Below are 18,386 nucleotides of genomic sequence, written 5' to 3'. Positions count from 1 at the left end.
TCATTAAAAATTACATCATCTGTGATTTCACTCTTTCGTTAGATAAAATATTCACGTACCAATGTTCTTTTCCCCAGCGATGCCGATCATATAAAATCAATACCAGTACCACCTGTTTACTCCATATATTTCACCCCCTTTTTGTCACAAAAATGACAAAGAAACGAAAAAATAAAGGACAACACGAAAAGAATCTTACAAATCTCAGAATAGACTTGCAAACCTGTAGAGTTAGGCACGAGGGTTCCAAGCATCATGTTCTGATAACCACCATCAAAACCGAAACTACAAGTAGTCTTATTTTGATATGTTACCAAGGAAACAATTTCCCGAAAAAAAATTTCCCATTTAGTTTAGCAAACAAAAAACAATTAATCACATTAGTCCCTTTGCTAAACCGATTGTTCAAAAACAACCGCTTAATTCGATAAGACCAAAATAAAGATAAACTCCATTTTTCTCATCAGGTTCTAATTATCCATAAACTTAGACCTTTCAATTTTAAACAAGCCAAACACTAGGTTAGTTAACTATCATTTCCTTGTTTAGGCATTCGATTAGACTTGAATAAACGAAACCTCACTTTGATAAGACAAACTAAGATCAGAATTAACTTAGATTCTTATCCGGAATCGAATTGGACTAAACAACTCATCCCGTACACATATTATTTCGTTAAGACATAAATAATTCATACAAAACAAAATAAATCAACTTGCATAATTATTCACCTCAACCGGAAGCAATTGAAACAACGTAGACATTCAAAGCACCGCAATTGCACCGTAATTTTGTAAAGCCTAAACAATTGATACCATACAAAATCAAGATAACAATAGTTTTTCTTAACCGGAACCAATTGAATCACACACACATAAATTGTACCGAAATTTTGTAAGCCTAAACGATTGATACCACACAATAATGATAGTTTTTCTTAACAGGAACCAATTGAAACACACATCCACACACACATCATGGAATAAATATCAATTTAACCTAAATTTTGATAAGCAAAAGCAACAAATATATATAATATAAACTCAAGCTTTTCTTAAACAGGAAAACAATTAACTAACAAGATTGTTACCTCAAATTTCGCATCCACTTCTCTAATATGATAGCATCTTCGTCCAGGGAGAATTCATATCGAAATATCACCACGTTGTCATCCTTATGCATAAACAAAAGAATAACAACACACCTCAACCTTTACCAGAGAAAGGTTGAAAACCGTCGAAACACATATGCTTTTATGCTAAACCAAAACCGATTCAATATATTGTGACTTTTTCACATACTGTTTCTATTAGAACCTCTCATGATCCTTTGATAAAGCCTACCTACTAGGGATACAATTTAATCCCGCTAAATCAAAAAGTCACCCAAACTATAAGGGTTCACAATAAATGAGATCGAATATTAAGGTAGTAAAACCGAAATCAAACATTCCATAAACATATATAGCAATAAGATAAAAGAAATTAAGCACAAGCTATGTAAACTGAAAACTATCACAAGAAAAATTACCAATCAAATAATTTTATTCATAATAGTTTTATTCATAATACACCAATACAATCAATGAAAGAAATCACAAATTTATGTCTATTATTCCTTGAAACCTAGTCCTTCATGTTCGAGCTGAATGAAGGTGGATTACTACTTTTCAACTTTTGAATTTCTTCAAGTAGAAACCCTTGTTGCTTGACCAAAATCTCTTGCATATGAGAAATTTTCATGAAGGATTCTGCAAGAGCATGTAATTCTGTCTTTGATTGAACACAAAAATGTGTCAATACCTCAATACACTAATCTTTCTTCAGAGTATTCTCTTTTTCCTTCTTGCTAAGCCAATCTCGCTTTCTGATTTTACCCTTAATGTCAAGAGATAATCCATCCTTAGTTTTAAGATGATCTTTCTGATCTTGCATCTTCTCCAGAGAAACCATTTGATCCAGACCCATAGTTCGGACAAGGAATGATCAAAATAAGAGAAGAGACTTTTTATATTTTTCATACTTCCGAAAATATAATATTCCTAAAGATGCGAACAAATTAAATATCTTCAAATACTAGATATTATTTCCATAATCTACACAAAAGTGCCTTGATTTTTCTTCTTCCTAACTCAAAAATTGGCACACGAGATGATGAAAGAATTCTAATACCGATCAAGTGGCATTAGTATGAGATTTTCTCTCATTATGGAATTTTGAACAACCAGAGTGTTCTTGATCTAGTATGTATGAAAAGATCTCTTTCTATTACCTCGAACCAACGAAGTATCTTGGGATAGATTGAAATCGCATATGCAACTTTTAGCAATTCTATTAAGACAATTTTTGCATCTTGTCTTATTTCTCCCTTTACCATTAGATGATTTAATAACATCGGAAGACATGTCCATTCTTAGAATGGGTAAATCACTAACGGTGGAGGAAGGAATAAGATTGACAACTAATACAACATTAGTTGTTTCCTCATCTTCAGAATCGTATGACTCAGTGGACTCATCTAGAGTTACAGCCAATGTCTTGCGTCCAGTGTATTTCTTAAGATTGGGACAGTCTTTAGCAATATAACCAAACCCTTTACACTAGAAGCACTGCGGTTGATATTCATCATCTTCTTCCTGATATTTTTTCACAGGAACTCAATCATGCGGTCGAGAAGATCGATAAGTATCCTTAACGAATCTCTTGTTTCTTTTCTTCAAGAGATCTTGAAACTGTCTAGTAATTAATGATAATGATTGTTCAATTTCATCATCAGAGTTTTCTGCAATCAGTTCATTTGAATCATCCAACTGTTTATTCCTTTCCATTTGAGCTTTTGGAACTTTTGCTTTAAAAGCGATTCCTTTGGTTTGAATAGACCGTGATTCATGATCAAAGATCTTTAACTTACCAAAGAGTGTGCTTCGTGTGAGAGTTGAAAGATCGTTTGCTTATATGATTGCATGTTTCTTAGAATCGTATCTTGATGGCAACGATCTGATAATCTTGCATATTATATCTTTTTCAGAAATAGTCTTTCCTAACGAGAAATAAGCATTAATTATCTCAGAGAGCTTAACGTGAAACTCCTCAAAAGTGTCGTTGTCATCCATTCGAAGGTTTTCCCACTCGGAAGTGAGGGTTTGAAGTCTAGCTTCTTTCTCTGAAGAGTTTCCTTCGAATACGATCTGAAGATTATCCCAAGATTCTTTCGAAGTCTGACATGTAGACACATGATGTTGTAAGTCACGACTTACAGCATGAATAATAGCATTCAAACCATCTGAATTCTGCTTTGCAAGTGCCTTTTCTTCGTTCGAAAACTCTGCTAAACGTTTAAGTTCAGTTTCTGAATTTTCTCTCTTTGGAAGAGTATAACCATCTACGACTAATAGCCAAGTATTAAAGTCTCGTGATTGAAGAAAAGATCTCATAGCATATTTCCATCATAGATAGTTTGTTCCATCAAATCTTGGCGGTACGTTAATTGAAGCCGATTCATGAGAACTCGAGTTCAATCTTATAGGTTGGATCGCACCAAACGCAGGTTGTTAGATCTTTTTGTGTTTGCCTGCTCTGATACCAATTGAAAAGGCGAGGGTACCCAAATATACCTCAAGCTAAAACTTCTCCTACCTATAAGTCTTTTCTCCGAAAGTGATTGTCTATGGACTGAGTCGAGACAATACAACTAATCGGTTCACACTTCGTGTGATCGTCTGTGGATACGAGATCGAGACAATACCACAACGAAGTATGTTTACTTGATACAAAGGTTACTTGATATAAAGGTTCGGACTTAACCAAATACAATAGGATTGCTTATCAAGTAAATAGGAATTAAAGTTTGTGTAATTTACTTTAATTATAATAAAAAAAAATTATAATGCGGAAAATAAAAGTAAATGACACAGCAAGATTTTGTTGACGAGGAAAACTGTAAATGCAGAAAAACCCCGGGACCTAGTCCAGAATTGAATACTCTCAGGATTAAGCCGCTACACAAAATTACACTAACTTCGTATAGTTGAGACCAAGTAACTAACCCTATAATTTACCTAGTTCTGTCTTTATTCCCACGCCTCCAACTTATAAATAAGTCACGTACTTGGATCAATCCCTTTGGTTCGTATTCCAAACAGTAAAGGAACAAGAAATCTGTTTGGTTAGGATCACCGTGAGTTTCACTCTTTAAGAACCATCAACAAATAGATTGGTTAAGAGAAACTCAATTGGATTCAATTAAAAATAAATAATCTCAATCCTAAAAGAAGAGAATCTTACCAGATTTGATTGCCATTATTGGAAATGCCTTCTCCTTTTTCTTCTTTCTAACTTGAAGCCCTGTTAACATAAAAACCCTATTAATAATTCATGACAATATTTGACCTAATAATCACAAACCAACACACAGAAACATGGAGATGTTAAAATACTGAGTGGAAGAAGAAATTCTACACACTTTTTTGATACGCTTTCCCTCTCTCTCTAGCCTTTTCTCTGATGTTTTTTTTTCTTTTTTTTTCTGGAGTAGAGACCCTCTTTCTTTGATTAATCGATTTAAGGGGAAATTCTTTTATGGAAATTTTAAAAGAAGGCTAAAAAAGATGACGATTTTTGTTAGCTGTTCGATTGCATTATTACATTCCTAGGGTTAATTATTACATAGTTTAATCTTACGATTTGCATACATATATATATCTATATTATAAAGGACAATGGTGTTTTTTTCTATGGACGGAGATCTATAGTTTGGATACATAAAGGATGGCCCAGATTGAGATACATATTTAAGTTATTTAATTACATTTCTGGCATATAAAGAATGGTCCAGATTGAGCTAAATATTTAAGATTTTCAATCCAAATTTAAGGCATATAAAGAAGGGTTCGGATTAATTCACATATTAATTTTACACAATGAACTTAGATTTTTAATGTCATTTATTTGGGAGTTATTCTCTCCATTTAATGTCATTAGATTTTTAACGAACTTTGACTTCTTCGGGCCAAAATTAGAGGATTTACATGGAGTGAAAATAAATGAGGAAGAAAACGATGGTTCCTTTATTATGCACTTAACTTGGGTCGGTAAATAGCATTTTTTAACTGTATTACTATTGCTGTTAGAGAGTTCATACTCTTTGTTGGATTAGAGTCGTAGAACATGTTCTATATTATAAGGGACAATGTTGTTTTTCCCTATGGACGGAGATCTACAGTTTGGATACATAAAGGATGACCCGGATTGAGATACATATTTAAGTTATTTAAGTACATTTCTGGCATATAAAGAATGGTCCAGATTGAGCTAAATATTTAAGATTTTCAATCCAAATTTTAGGCATATAAAGAAGGGTCCAGATTAATTCACATATTAATTTTACACAATAAACTTATATTTTTAATGTCATTTATTTGGGAGTTATTCCCCCAATTTAATGTCAAACCGTTTCTTTTATTCTAAATCAACAACTCTATTCATCTTAGATTTTTAATGTCATTTATTTGGGAGTTATTCCTCCCATCTAATATCAAACGGTTTCTTTTATTCTAAATCAACAACTCTATTCATCCTCTGCACAACTCTATTCTCAAGGTATATATGATTCTCTTTTGTATTGGTTGATTGAGATATTTTTTGTTAGCTTTTCTCTTTAATTTTTGTTAGCTTTTCATCATTTGCAAAAACTCTATTTCCAAGGTATGATTTTCTGTTATTTTGCTTGATTGAGATAATTTTTGTTAGCTTTTATCTTTAATTTTTTGTTTAACATCAATGGATTCATGGTGCCTCGCGCCTAATATTTGTGTCATTTATGCAGTTTAATTTCTCAAGATAATTTTTATTAGCTTTTCTCTTTAATTTTTGTTAATTTTGTTAGCTTTTCATCCTTTGCACAACTCTATTCTCAAGGTATGATTCTCCGTTGTTTTGCTTGATTGAGATAATTTTTGTTAGCTTTTCTCTTTAATTTTTTGTTTAACATCAATGGATTAAGGGTGCCTCGCGCCTATTATTTGTGTAATTTATGCAGTTTAATTTCTCTTCTTTACTTTTTATTAATATTGTATTTTGTTATCTCGATTTTTTTCATTCGCAGTCAAAAGATACTGATCAGATATGATCGCTATCTATTCATTTTTACGCTTATGTTAATTTCTTTTTAATACCATACTATTTAATTTCTATTTTTTTACACCAAATTTTTTTATTTTTCTCTGGACAGGAGATTGTCCGATTAGACTTTGACTTCTTCGGGCCAAAATTAGAGGATTTACATGGAGTGAAAATAAATGACGAAGAAAACGATGGTTCCATTGTTATGCACTTAACTTAGGTCGGTAAATAGCATTTTTTAACTGTATTACTACTGCTGTTAGAGAGTTCATACTCTTTGTTGGATTAGAGTCGTAGAACATGTTCGTATCAAATGGATTAAAGTTTCTTGATTATGTGTGTATGTTATTCTTCAAATTTTTTGTATCATGTGAAACTTAAAATTGCATTTATTCATATTTATAACCTTTGGATGGTTTACAAAGTGAGTATTTTTTTATCTTAAAGTCTTCATGCATAGTCAAATAATGGTTATATGCAGTTGACATCTAAAAATAGGTATTCTCTTAAAAGATCATCTTAAATTCTTTATACACAGTCAACTATCTTGCTAATACTGAAATTTAAGAAGCCTCAAAACGAGCAACGCAAAACTGGCTTATTGAAACTCGACTATAATCTTTCATTTTTCTGACTTCAAGAGATTATTTCTAAGCAATGAAGAAAGCGGTTTAGGGAACAATACAATAATACACTTTTTTTTCCTGTGGGATGCGTCACTATATCTATATGTGTCAGGACTATACAAATTTTCATTGCATGCATTTTATCATTGATGCAAATGAAGAAGTTTTGGTATTCCATAAAGGTACAACTCTAATTTTTGCAAGAAGATGTGGTTCATATGCACATATGTGATTGCGATGACTAAATTGTCGAGTTTTTTAAAGATTATCTTAGTTTAAGAGATCTTAGTGCATAGGAAATCATCTACATTTTTCATCTAAAGATACCATGACTAATAATTGATCCATTACCTATCTTTTACTATGTGGATATCATCTAATACTTGAGCTTCTTTTATTTCATTGAAGATACCAAGTAACCAAAGTCAGTACAAATATCTTACACTTTATAGAAGTTGATTTAAAAAATATTTCAATATTCAATTGTATTGTCATGTTAATTTTATGCTAGCAAATTGTGAAATTATGGATGTTTTAGGTCTCTTATGTACTATTAGGTTAAGGTGTAATATCAGTTCCATTTGCAAGTTTTCGTACCATTGATATTTAGACTGGGTCTTTTATTTACTTCTAGGTCTCAAACGCATATGCCGATAAAGAGAAACTCTCTTATACATGTATCATATTAGAGGGGGAAATTTCTTTTGTTTGGATATGCAATTTTATTTAACGCGAGTCTTTCACTACTTAGTTAAGACAATAACACTGTATAATTAATTTGCAAGGAAAAGCATATTTGGCATATGATATATGCAATATCATCACGCGCGTCATTTTCACCGCTAAGAACGATTCAAGGACGCTTCATATCAATAATATCCAAGGGAATGCTCATTTTATTTATTTTGTTATTTTTATTTTTTTAAGACGCTGTAAGCTGGGCGTTTTTCATGAGTTAGTTTAAACCATAAATGTATAGTTATCATTCTTTATCAAGAGGTTTCGTATTACAATTTGGAAACTCTTTCGGGTGTCGACACTGGCAGAGGGGATGCTCCCAATTTTTCTTCGTTTTCAAATACCCACGAGCTCCCCAGGATCATGTCATAACCTAGTTCTTTGATAATGTGGAATTTGCTATGCGTTATAACGTCTCCCACCTTGATTTCGAGGTTAATGTATCCATATGCGTTCATTGCTTCTCCTTCCGAATTCTTGACCGTGGTTGGGGAGTGGGTAGCCTCTTGCTTCAAAATTCCTGCAGCTCTCAGAGTCTTGTGGTAATGATGTTGAAGTCATAGGCTGCATCGATCAATGTGTTGTCGAGCTCAGTGCCCTTTAGGTAGTCCGTGGTTAGCAGTCCCCAGTTATGTTTTTCAGCGCTGTCCCCTAAAAGAGCCGGGGATTCTGGCGCAGCTTTCGTAACCGGAAAAAGTCGTTTGCCCGACACAACACGATTGAGGGTCGTGAAGATGTCTTGACGCTGCATCTTGGAAAGGTAGAGAATTTCACACACATTCTGCATCATGGATTGTACAGTTTCGTGGACAGAGTCCCCAGAGATCCCGCAATTTCTGACTGGAAGTGGATCTCTATGTACTCCCTCATTTCCCAGCTGAAGTTCCCCTGCCTCTACCTTCTCCTTGAAGATAAGTTTTAGTTTGTTGTAGTCGCTGGTTCGGTGGTGAACAAACCGGTGATAGCAGTATTTAAGGTGCTCCATCTCTACCTCGGTCGGTGGGCGTCTGGGGGTGGTAATCTAATGACATCGTCCTAGATCCATGCCTCCAAGAGTTCGATCACTTCCTCGATCGGGAGCGGGAAATCCAGGACGTTTCCTCCAGCTTCATGACAATGCATATGAGTCTTAGCGGCGGCCCTCCGTGGTGGAGTCGCCCATTGTGCTGGTGCCGCGCGCTTAGGCTGTTGATCTGCCATTGAGGCCTTCCTTTTCCCTCCTTCGTCCACTACGCTCACAGAGGAGGAACCAGTGTTGTATTGCTTGTTGACGAGATGTCTACTTCCTCGAGTTTCGCATACGTCCTCGCCTCTAATTGGCCTGGTTCTTTCTAATAACGTTGGTTCCGTCGTGGCCGATCGTTTGGAAGCCTCATGGAGTTCAGAGAACGTCTGGAACCGCAGGTTCTCTAGTAAGGCGCGATAGATGGGAGCCATATCGTTGATGCAGGAATTTACGAATTGTTGTTCGATCATATTTGGGTCGTGACAGTCTAGCGCTTGCACCCTGAATCTCTTGACAAAATCATTTGGGTGTTCGTTATCTTGTTGGAACATCCTTCCTAGATCCGAGAAGGTAACCTGCTCAGACACGAAGAAGTAATTTTTGTAGAAAGCCGTAACCATGTTACCCCAGTTGGAGATGCTGTTTGGTGTGATGTTGTTGTACCACATGTACGCTCTTCCGGTAAGCGACTTCGAAAACTTCCTCAGACGGAGGACGTGGTTGTATTCATGTTCGCCTAGGGACTCCAGGAATCGAGAGATATGTTCACGTGCATTCCCGGTACCGTCGTATAAGGTGAATTGAGGAGAAGCGTATCCTCTTGGAAGAGGAATTCTTTGTATTTCAGGCGGATAAGGGGGTTGATGCTGATGCATGTCTACATTATCACTTTTGATTCGATTCCGAAGAACTTATTCTAATCTTCTCGCTTGACGAAATTGGACGGTTGATTTCTCTCCAATGGGGTTCTGGCGTGAGTTTCTTCGTCTACAAAGGTATGCTGCTGAGGTGCCGGCGTCAGGGGTATTGGAGTTGTTCTTCACCGACTCTGGATGGCGCGGCTCCTGTGGTAGCCGCTCCGTTAGGGTCTTGAGAAAGACAAGTACTTCTTTCTGAGTCGAAGCCATGTCCGTCTGGGCTCTAGCAAGAACCTTCTGTCTTTCCATCAAATCAGAAATGGTGATGTAGGGTCGGCTTCTTCTGGCTCCTCCGGTTTCTCGTCCTGATGGTGGAGTAATTGTATTCCTAGTGATGGTCATAGGTGCCATACTCGACGAAACATTAGGGGAGGCAGCATCAACTCTGGACCTGGTGACTGGTGGGGTAACACCTGAAGGAGCACTTTTTGTGTTACCGGGATTGGTAGGTGGCGTAGAAGCATTAGGGGTGGCAGCAGCTCTGTCCCTGGTGATTGGCGGTGTAATACCTGAAGTAGCTCTCAAACCTAGAATATTATAGGGAATAATGACATTTAATGGTCGTAAAATGACTGGCCGTAAATTATATTATCCCAACCGATTAATTTTTTTTCCATGAGTTCAAGTATTATTAATGTGTAACCATGCCAATTATACATTGATACGAGCACAAATTCAATATTCGTATTTTAAAACTGTTAGCGGTTCCATGTTGATATAACACCTTTTTAAGGATATGAAAGAAGGATTCCCAACTCAGATTCAACTTTTTGAATTTCGAAGAAAAAAATTACTATAAAATTTTTAGCACAAAAAAAATGACAATCTATTTAAATGATGACTGAACTGCATTTGTAATTTGGAATGCAATCGAAAAGTTACTTTTATTCAAACCTGAAATTTCTACGTGTTCCCTCTTGGGATATTAGATTTTCAAGTTTGTTGGTATTATTTGCAACAACTATGAATGTATGGGTATCTCAATTACAATAAATGAAAATGGGTGCAGATCCCAGTGTACAAACTTACATTGGATATCTTAATCACCAAAAATATACTTTCTGCTATATATATGTCAATGTACATCCATGTGTACATCCTAATCGTCATTTAACAAGAAACCGACCCGGTTGGTGTTAATAGTATCGATCAAAGCTTCAAATTCAGTTTGAGAAAGATTACAGTTCCCCCAGGGTTCCCACGCTCAGCTCTTGGTAGTCTCACAAGAAAAAAAAAATCTAACCAACACAAAAACAACTCATATCCCCGTGCCGTTATGGCACGGGTCATATCCTAGTCTATATTATAAGGGACATTGGTGTTTTTCCATATGGACGACCTTTTACATTTAAGACACATAAATGACGGTTCAGATTGAGTCATATGTTTTTGTTTTTCAATTTACATTTTTAGCATATAAAGAAGGGTTGAGATTAAGACACTGATTTAATATTTTCAATCTACATTTCCTAAGGTCCAGATCGAGCCACATATTTCAATCTCCAATTCACCCTCCCAATGTCATTTATTTGAAGTTATTCTTCACATTCAATGTGAAACCGTTTCTTTTATTGTAAATTAAACTTCCTCTTAATTCATGCTTCGAAAAAAAAATTGATTATTTTCTTTCATCTTTTTCATTTCTTTTTTCTTCTTAATCGTCTTTTTTTTTCATCAAAAAATAAATAAATCAAAAGATCTTCTTATGCCCATAATATTTCAATTTCTCCATGTGTAAAATATTTCTACCAAAGAAGATCTCTTTATCATCCACTGGATATTGAAAAGACGGTTTGTTATTATATTCGTTCTCTTATAGTTTGTTTTTTTATAGTCTATCAATTTTCATCTAAATTTCTTTTCATCCAATTGGTTTTTTTAAATCTGGGTTATTGAGAAATGTTTCAGATTTTTTATTTTTAATTTGTAGTTTTAGGGTTAATTTGTGTAAAGATTAGATTAACGCTCATTAGATTCATCAAATGGTTTTAAAGCGCAGTAATTGCAGCGTTTAAGATTTTCAATCTACATTTCCAAGGCTCCAGTTCGAGCCACATATTTCAATCTCCACTTCACCCTCCCAGTGTCATTTATTTGAAGTTATTCTTCACATTCAATGTGAAACCGTTTCTTTTACTGTAAATTAAACTCCCTCTTAACTCATGCTTCAAAAAAAAATTGATTATTTTCTTTCATCTTTTTTATTTTTTTTCTTCTTCATCGTCTTTTTTTTCCATCAAAAAATAAATAAATCAAAAGATCTTCTTATGCCCATAATATTTCAATTTCTCCATGTGTAAAATATTTCTACCAAAGAAGATCTCTTTATCATCCACTGGATATTGAAAAGACGGTTTGTTATTATATTTGTTCTCTTATAGTTTGTATTTTTTTTTATAGTTTATCAATTTTCATCTAAATTTCTTTTCATCCAATTGGTGTTTTAAAATCTGGGTTATTGAGAAATGTTTCAGATTTTTTATTTTTAATTTGTGGTTTTAGGTTTAATTTGTGTAAAGATTAGATTAACGCTCATTAGATTCATCAAATGGTTTTAAAGCACAATAACTGCATTGTTTTCGACTTAATGTTTGTATTTCTCTCTGCTCTCTGAATTAGAATTTCATTTTTAAATTTGTATGATGAATATTTTTATTTGTTCTCTTATAGTTTGTATTTGAAATCTGGTTTTTAAGCGCAGTAGCTGCATCGTTTTCGACTTAATGTTTGTATTTCTCTCTGCTTTCTGAATTAGAATTTCATTTTTAAATTTGTATCGTGAATATTTTTATTTTCCCCCAATTAATTTTATTTTAGATTATCAAGTTTTGTTTGAATTTGATTTTGTGCATCCCACTTCCTCTTAACAAGAATTATAAAGGTTGATTATTTTTCAAGTTCTATATTTTATTGTTAATCCTGTAGATTTACTTTTTGGTATGATTTCCAAGTCTCACTTGAATTGTTAATATGTGAGCACTGCCGGTTGAATTAGCTTTTAGTTCATCGTACTTCTTTTTTTGTTTATGGCAATTTTTCCGGCTTTATCTAACCCAAAAATTTTCACTTTTTGTAGACTTCGAATATGGTCAAATCGAAGTTGATTCTACGAACAAAATACCGATAAATAGACATTTTCTGTATCCAACTGCATAAATCATTTTTAGGTATTATATTATAATATGAATAATTATAGAGGCGATCCAACTGGTAGATTAGGTTCTTTGATTTTCTTATTTTGATTTAACAAAAATGACGTTTCAAACATTTATAAATTAGTCTTACTTTGTTGTCCTTCGTTTACTTTGGCACTCTTGGATTTACAATCTTTGGTCCATTTTTGTTGTATTGGTAAGTTGGAGTCTTTTGGCTGTTTTTCTTTTGTTGTATTTGTTGTTCTGGTGGGTATGTGATGATTTTAGTCCTTTTTTTACTTGAGTTAGATCTGTTAGCAGTCTAATTAATTTCTGAATTTTAGGTTAGTTTATAAAATATTTTAAAATCTTGCCTTTGTATTTTGCTTTATTATCATTCCAATTTTTCAAATTTGCAGGTTCATCGAAACTTTTTTGGAGATGAAATACCACCTAAAGCAAGGGAGAAAGGACACAGGTTGGTTTTCTCTGTCGAGGTAAATACCAATATTTGATTATATACATCGAGGTTTGGTAAAAATCTTTTCATTACGTATTAATTCCGGATGAATTTAGCACTGCAAGAGTCCATTGTAGAAATGTTCACAAAGTATAATATAGGATATCATTATTATTAACATGTTATTTAGAGGGTTTGCGCAAGGTCATATTCGTTTGCCAGATATATATAAGGTCGGGTGAAAGGTTTATTCGCGTTTCTGTACTGTTGGTCTCACTACAAGCTACTTTTGGACCCTTAATACCAATATTTGAGCTTGGATGAAGTATAAAAGTTCAGTATTTTTTTCCAAGGACCTACTATATGTTCAGTTCGTACAATTCTCAATAAGTTTTAAGCTCAGTTTTGTATAACACCACAGAGGTTGGAGAAAATGTAAATTATCAATTATGTGAATGCTTTGACAGAAGGTCTACAGATGTTGACAGGAACAAGGAGGTTGTAGAATTGTAAGTTTTCTCATATCAGTCTAATTAATTTCTGAGTTTTAGGTTAGTTCATAAAATATTTTTAAATCTTGCCTTTGCATTTTGCTTTATTATCATTCCAATTTTTCAAATTTGCAGGTTCATCGAAACTTTTTCGTAGATGAAATACCACCTAAAGCAAGGGAGAAAGGACACAGGTTGGTTTTCTCTGTCGAGGTAAATACCAATATTTGATTATATACATCGAGGTTTGGTAAAAATCTTTTCATTACGTATTAATTCCGGATGAATTTAGCACTGCTAGAGTCCATTGTTGCAATGTTCACGAAGTATAATATAGGATATCGTTATTATTAACATGTTATTTAGGGGGTTTGCGCAAGGTCATATTCGTTTGCCAGATATATATATAAGGTCGGGTGAAAGGTTTATTCGCGTTTCTGTACTGTTGGTCTCACTACAAGCTACTTTTGGTTAATACCAATATTTGAGCTTGGATGAAGTATAAAAGTTCAGTATTTTTTTCCAGGGACCTACTATATGTTCAGTTCGTACAATTTTCAATAAGTTTTAAGCTCGGTTTGTATAACACCACGGAGGTTGGAGAAAATGTAAATTATCAATTATGTGAATGCTTTGACAGAAGGTCTACGGATGTTGACAGGAACAAGGAGGTTGTAAAATTGTAAGTTTTCTCATATCATTTGGCTCTTTTAACTCTTTATGCATGTACTTCGAAATAAGATATTTTGTTATTAGAGATCCAACACCCAACACATTGGTTCTTGCAACAATCTCTATATTTCAATTTTGACAGGATAACTGAAAGTCAGAGTTTGTGTTATTAGTATGTTACTTGATAATTATACCGATATTAGTTTGTGAAATCTGTTTGTTGGGAATTCGCTGAACAAGGAAAAGCTAGAAAATATTTTATGAAAAATATGTTGGTAGTGTCCAATAGCAACATAGAATATGAATTGCGATTGTGGTGTCGAACGTCGGTTGGTTCAATAAAAATTCAATTTTGTTAGGGAATAAAATTAGTAATCAGTTGCTTGATGATTTATGTTCGCCGTAAAATGATGGATGAAAAAAATAGATGGTGGCATGTGTCGTGTTAATTAATGAGACTATAACTAAATCTTACATCTCTTTCCAATATCGTACTTAGTTCCCTACCTTTTTTTTATTCTGAAGTTCCTATGATTCAATCGGGATAAGATCATGTTGAGTTAGTGTGTCACTTTCTTATAGATTAGTCGTTTGAAATCAATTATGTAGAGTAATTTATTTTGATACTGTAACAAATTAGAAAGCATGTACGATAGCCATGAAGAATTTCCTTAGGCACAATCTTTCCTTATAAAAGTTAATTTGTAACACTATTTCATAATGAATATGGATATGCAACTGGAGAAAGTTTGGAACACCAACAATACTACCATCTTATATTAAAAATTAATTTCTCTTGCATTTGGTCGTTGCAGCAGTCTCACATCAAGCTACTCTTTAAATAAGCTATTAAATTTCATGTCTTTTTAATATAATGTGGAACTGATATTTTTCTCAATTTATACAGGTGAACTATTGGAACTCATGCTTTTGCAAATAATTTTTTCCATTTGATCGTTGGCATGTTGATCTCGATGAAAGATTTTCCTAACAACAATCCACTTATACATATATCGGCAATCATTCTAGGTATGGAATGGGTTATCTTAAATAGTTGGTTAGACATAGGTTAAATTTGGCCTCATGTAGTCATCAAGCATTAATGTTCCTTTCAAGGTTATGTACAAAATGGTGTGTGTACATGTATTCTCTTTGATTTCTGAAGTAAGTTGGATGTTAATCCTATATTTTTGTATGCATAGGAAAAATTGAAAAAGCGTGTAGGCAACCGCGACATGTTGGATTTTGGGAACATGAACACCAGCATATGTGTCACCTCTTATATTCTTTTTCTCCATGTATACAATTTTAGAACTTTTGTTCCAAAGTTTCAAAGAACTTTGTAACGGTATTGGAATAATATGGGGTAGTAGTCATGTAAAAATTGTTGTCGTTCAATTTTAATGTTTCCATATTTTACAAATATTTACATAAAAATTCCACAATTCCGTCATTTATTAGAGCTTTACATATTTTTGGTTAATTATTAGTTTAAAAATATGCATCGAAAACAAATTTAATTAAGTATGCTTCATCTAGGAAAACATGACACAATGTAATAATACTGGAGTTAGATTTAACAGGACATATGTCGAAATAGATAAGAAACAATCGTTCGGCAACACCGAGAACAAATTAAATCCCGTGCCATCACGTCACGGGTCATATCCTAGTATATATACATGTAAAGAAAGGCGATTTCCTTTTTTTTGGTGTGTCAACGATTTCCTTTTCTAGGAATTCCTTTTTCAGAGTTTCACGTTTTAAAAATTTCACTTTTTTTTTAACGGTTTGGACGTGAGTTTTGTACACCCTTACTAAAGTACAGTGATAAGTGCATATTTCACATTTATTTGGTGTCAATTCCATGCTAGTAATTGCTCGTATTCTTGCAGATTATTGTATATTACGCTTGTTTTCTTGTATTTGTCTTTCAGTAGGTGAATCATCCAAAAAAGAAGTGAAATTGCACTTAATTGTGCAATAAAAGAAGCTAGCTACAAGTGGAGAAGAGGCCAAATACCAAGAGAAACTCGTTCAAACCTAAAAGTTCTCGTCGTCATTTTAGAGAGGATGAAAAGACGAAGTCAATGGCGAAAGAACGGAGTCATCCTGAGTCCGTATGAAGAAGTTATGAGTAAAACAAGAATTTGAAAGTCTAAAAGGCAAAATGGTCATTTTACGTGCATGTACTATTGGCAGATCAGAAAATGTTAAGGGGCATCCATTACTATTGGCAGTCTATCAGGCCTTAAGGTGTAACCAGAGAATCGTTACGGGCAAGGTTTATTGGCACCATTGGGTGTAATTAATTGAGTGCCCAATTGGTTGCATGTGGTCCACTAAGCATGCATGTGAAGGAGGAGAACTACATTTCTCGTTTGTTAACAGAAGAGTCAATATGAGACCCACCAAAGTGAGTTAATCATCGAGGGTAGAGAAGGTGGTTTCATGGTGCTAAAACGGGAGAAAATGAGTGGAGCCTATATCTTTGTTTTGAGTAAAAAATGGGGATTTGGAAATGAGGTGTCATCACCTTGGGCTTCCATGTCCGCTACCTAGTAGACTTTGTCCAACAAACCGTGTACAGATCATGCATATATTCATGTATCAGGAGAATGAAAGAAGGATGGCGCGTACGTAGCACAAAAGCAAAGGACAGAGAGAGTTTCTTTTCGATCTTTGTTAACGGTCCGACAAACTCTGATGCGAACCGAAAATGTTAGAAGTGTTTTGGAAATGGAAATGATCTGACGCAACGCGGCCAATTGAAGCTGGACAGATCAACGGAGCATACGAAGATACATGCGGTACTTGGATGATCCAATGGATTGGGAATTATGTACACATTTTTTAGGTGCACTCTGTTACTCTGAATCAGCACCCCATAAAGCAAAAACTTTCCATCGACTTTCTTATCTTCGTCTATTACGGATTTTAGGGAAAAGCTGTGGTGATTTCAGGTATAAATACAGGTCTCGAGAGGACCAAAAAAAAAAAAGAGCACTTCTTCTTCGGTCATTTTTCCTTTGTAGCGAGAAACAGAGAGAGCTCCTGGCTTTTGCCGTGAGCTTCTGTTTTCAGTTTCATTTTAATTCATTTTTCTTTATTTATTTTTTCTAGTACTTTTTAATTATGAGTAGTTAAAGTTTTTAATTAATTAGGGATGATTTTAAATTCCTGAACCATGTAACATTATTTTCTTTAGCAACATTTATTTCAAATTTTATTTTATTGTTGATTATCTTTATTAATTTTATTGTCTAAGAATATTGAGGGGTTATTTAAAATGATCAATTAAATTATCCAACCAATATTTCTTCTACTAGTTTAGGGTTGGGTGATACGTGTAATTGTCACATCAACTCTTTACACAAGTAGTAAATCGCAAGAGCTGACAGAGAGATTTTGTTAAGCAATTGTGTGTAAAAATAACACTAGTAAGCAGGCCGAGCTTATGCGTCTGGTGCTGGGATCAACCTGATTAACAGAGTGTAAAGCATTCGACTAATTTACACCTTGAGAGCTTATTCTTGGTGGGTTGGTTGGATAAAAGTTGGTAGTCGAGCGCTTCCGTATCCAGTGACAATAGGAATCCGGGGGATAACAGAGTTTATTGCTATTTTACGATTGGTAACAATATAAGTTCAGCAAGAAATAAATTTGCATTTAATTAAGCTTCGGTTCTGTGACGGAGAATCATTCCCTAGTCATCTTTCTCCTTATTGTTTTAAACTAATATTTATTATTCTGTTTTATTAGTTACTTTAATTTGAAAATCTAAAAACCCTATTTCAATTACTTTTTAAACAACTAGAAACTCCCTGCTCTTCGTGAGAACGAACTCCTTGTCATTATATTACCAGTTAATTGTGTGGAAAGGTGTAATTAATTTGTTGCGTAAACGACGCGCACCAATTTTTGGCGCCGCTGCCGGGGAGCAGTCGGTAGCTTTTAGTTGTTTTATTTTATTTTAGTAATTTTATTTAATACTTTTGTTATTTTGTATTTTTCTTTAATTTAATTAGCTTTTAGTTGTTAGTTATTTTACAATACTTTGTTTTTAGATTTTCCTTTATATTTTTGTTCTTTAATTTATTTTCTTATAGTTATTATTATTTTTCTTTTAGTTTTAGTTGTTATTCCTTAATTTATTTTCTGTTAATATTTATTGTAATTCAATTTAGATTATTATTATTATTTTACTTTTGTTATTATTTTTG

The 18,386-nt window shown here is 33.9% G+C and overlaps 1 long non-coding RNA gene across 9 annotated transcripts; it reads left to right on the top strand.

Annotated features, from left to right (window-relative positions):
- The first annotated feature begins 11,052 nt into the window (after positions 1–11,052).
- Positions 11,053–15,904, top strand: LOC113274070. Of its 9 annotated transcripts, none has more exons than XR_003322761.1 (7): positions 11,053–11,759; positions 12,483–12,573; positions 12,960–13,509; positions 13,627–13,704; positions 14,018–14,173; positions 15,071–15,192; positions 15,366–15,899. It is a non-coding gene; the product is annotated as an uncharacterized LOC113274070 (long non-coding RNA). The 9 variants fall into 9 exon arrangements; XR_003322760.1 differs by having other exon boundaries at positions 11,053–12,287; positions 15,366–15,898; XR_003322758.1 differs by having other exon boundaries at positions 12,483–13,509; positions 15,366–15,904.
- Positions 15,905–18,386: the final 2,482 nt, after the last annotated feature.

The sequence above is a fragment of the Papaver somniferum genome, chromosome 4 (assembly GCF_003573695.1).
Source record: "Papaver somniferum cultivar HN1 chromosome 4, ASM357369v1, whole genome shotgun sequence".
In the NCBI taxonomy this organism is placed as follows: domain Eukaryota; kingdom Viridiplantae; phylum Streptophyta; class Magnoliopsida; order Ranunculales; family Papaveraceae; genus Papaver; species Papaver somniferum.
Note: the sequence above shows the minus strand (reverse complement) of the source record. Positions and strands in the feature narration are given on the sequence as shown.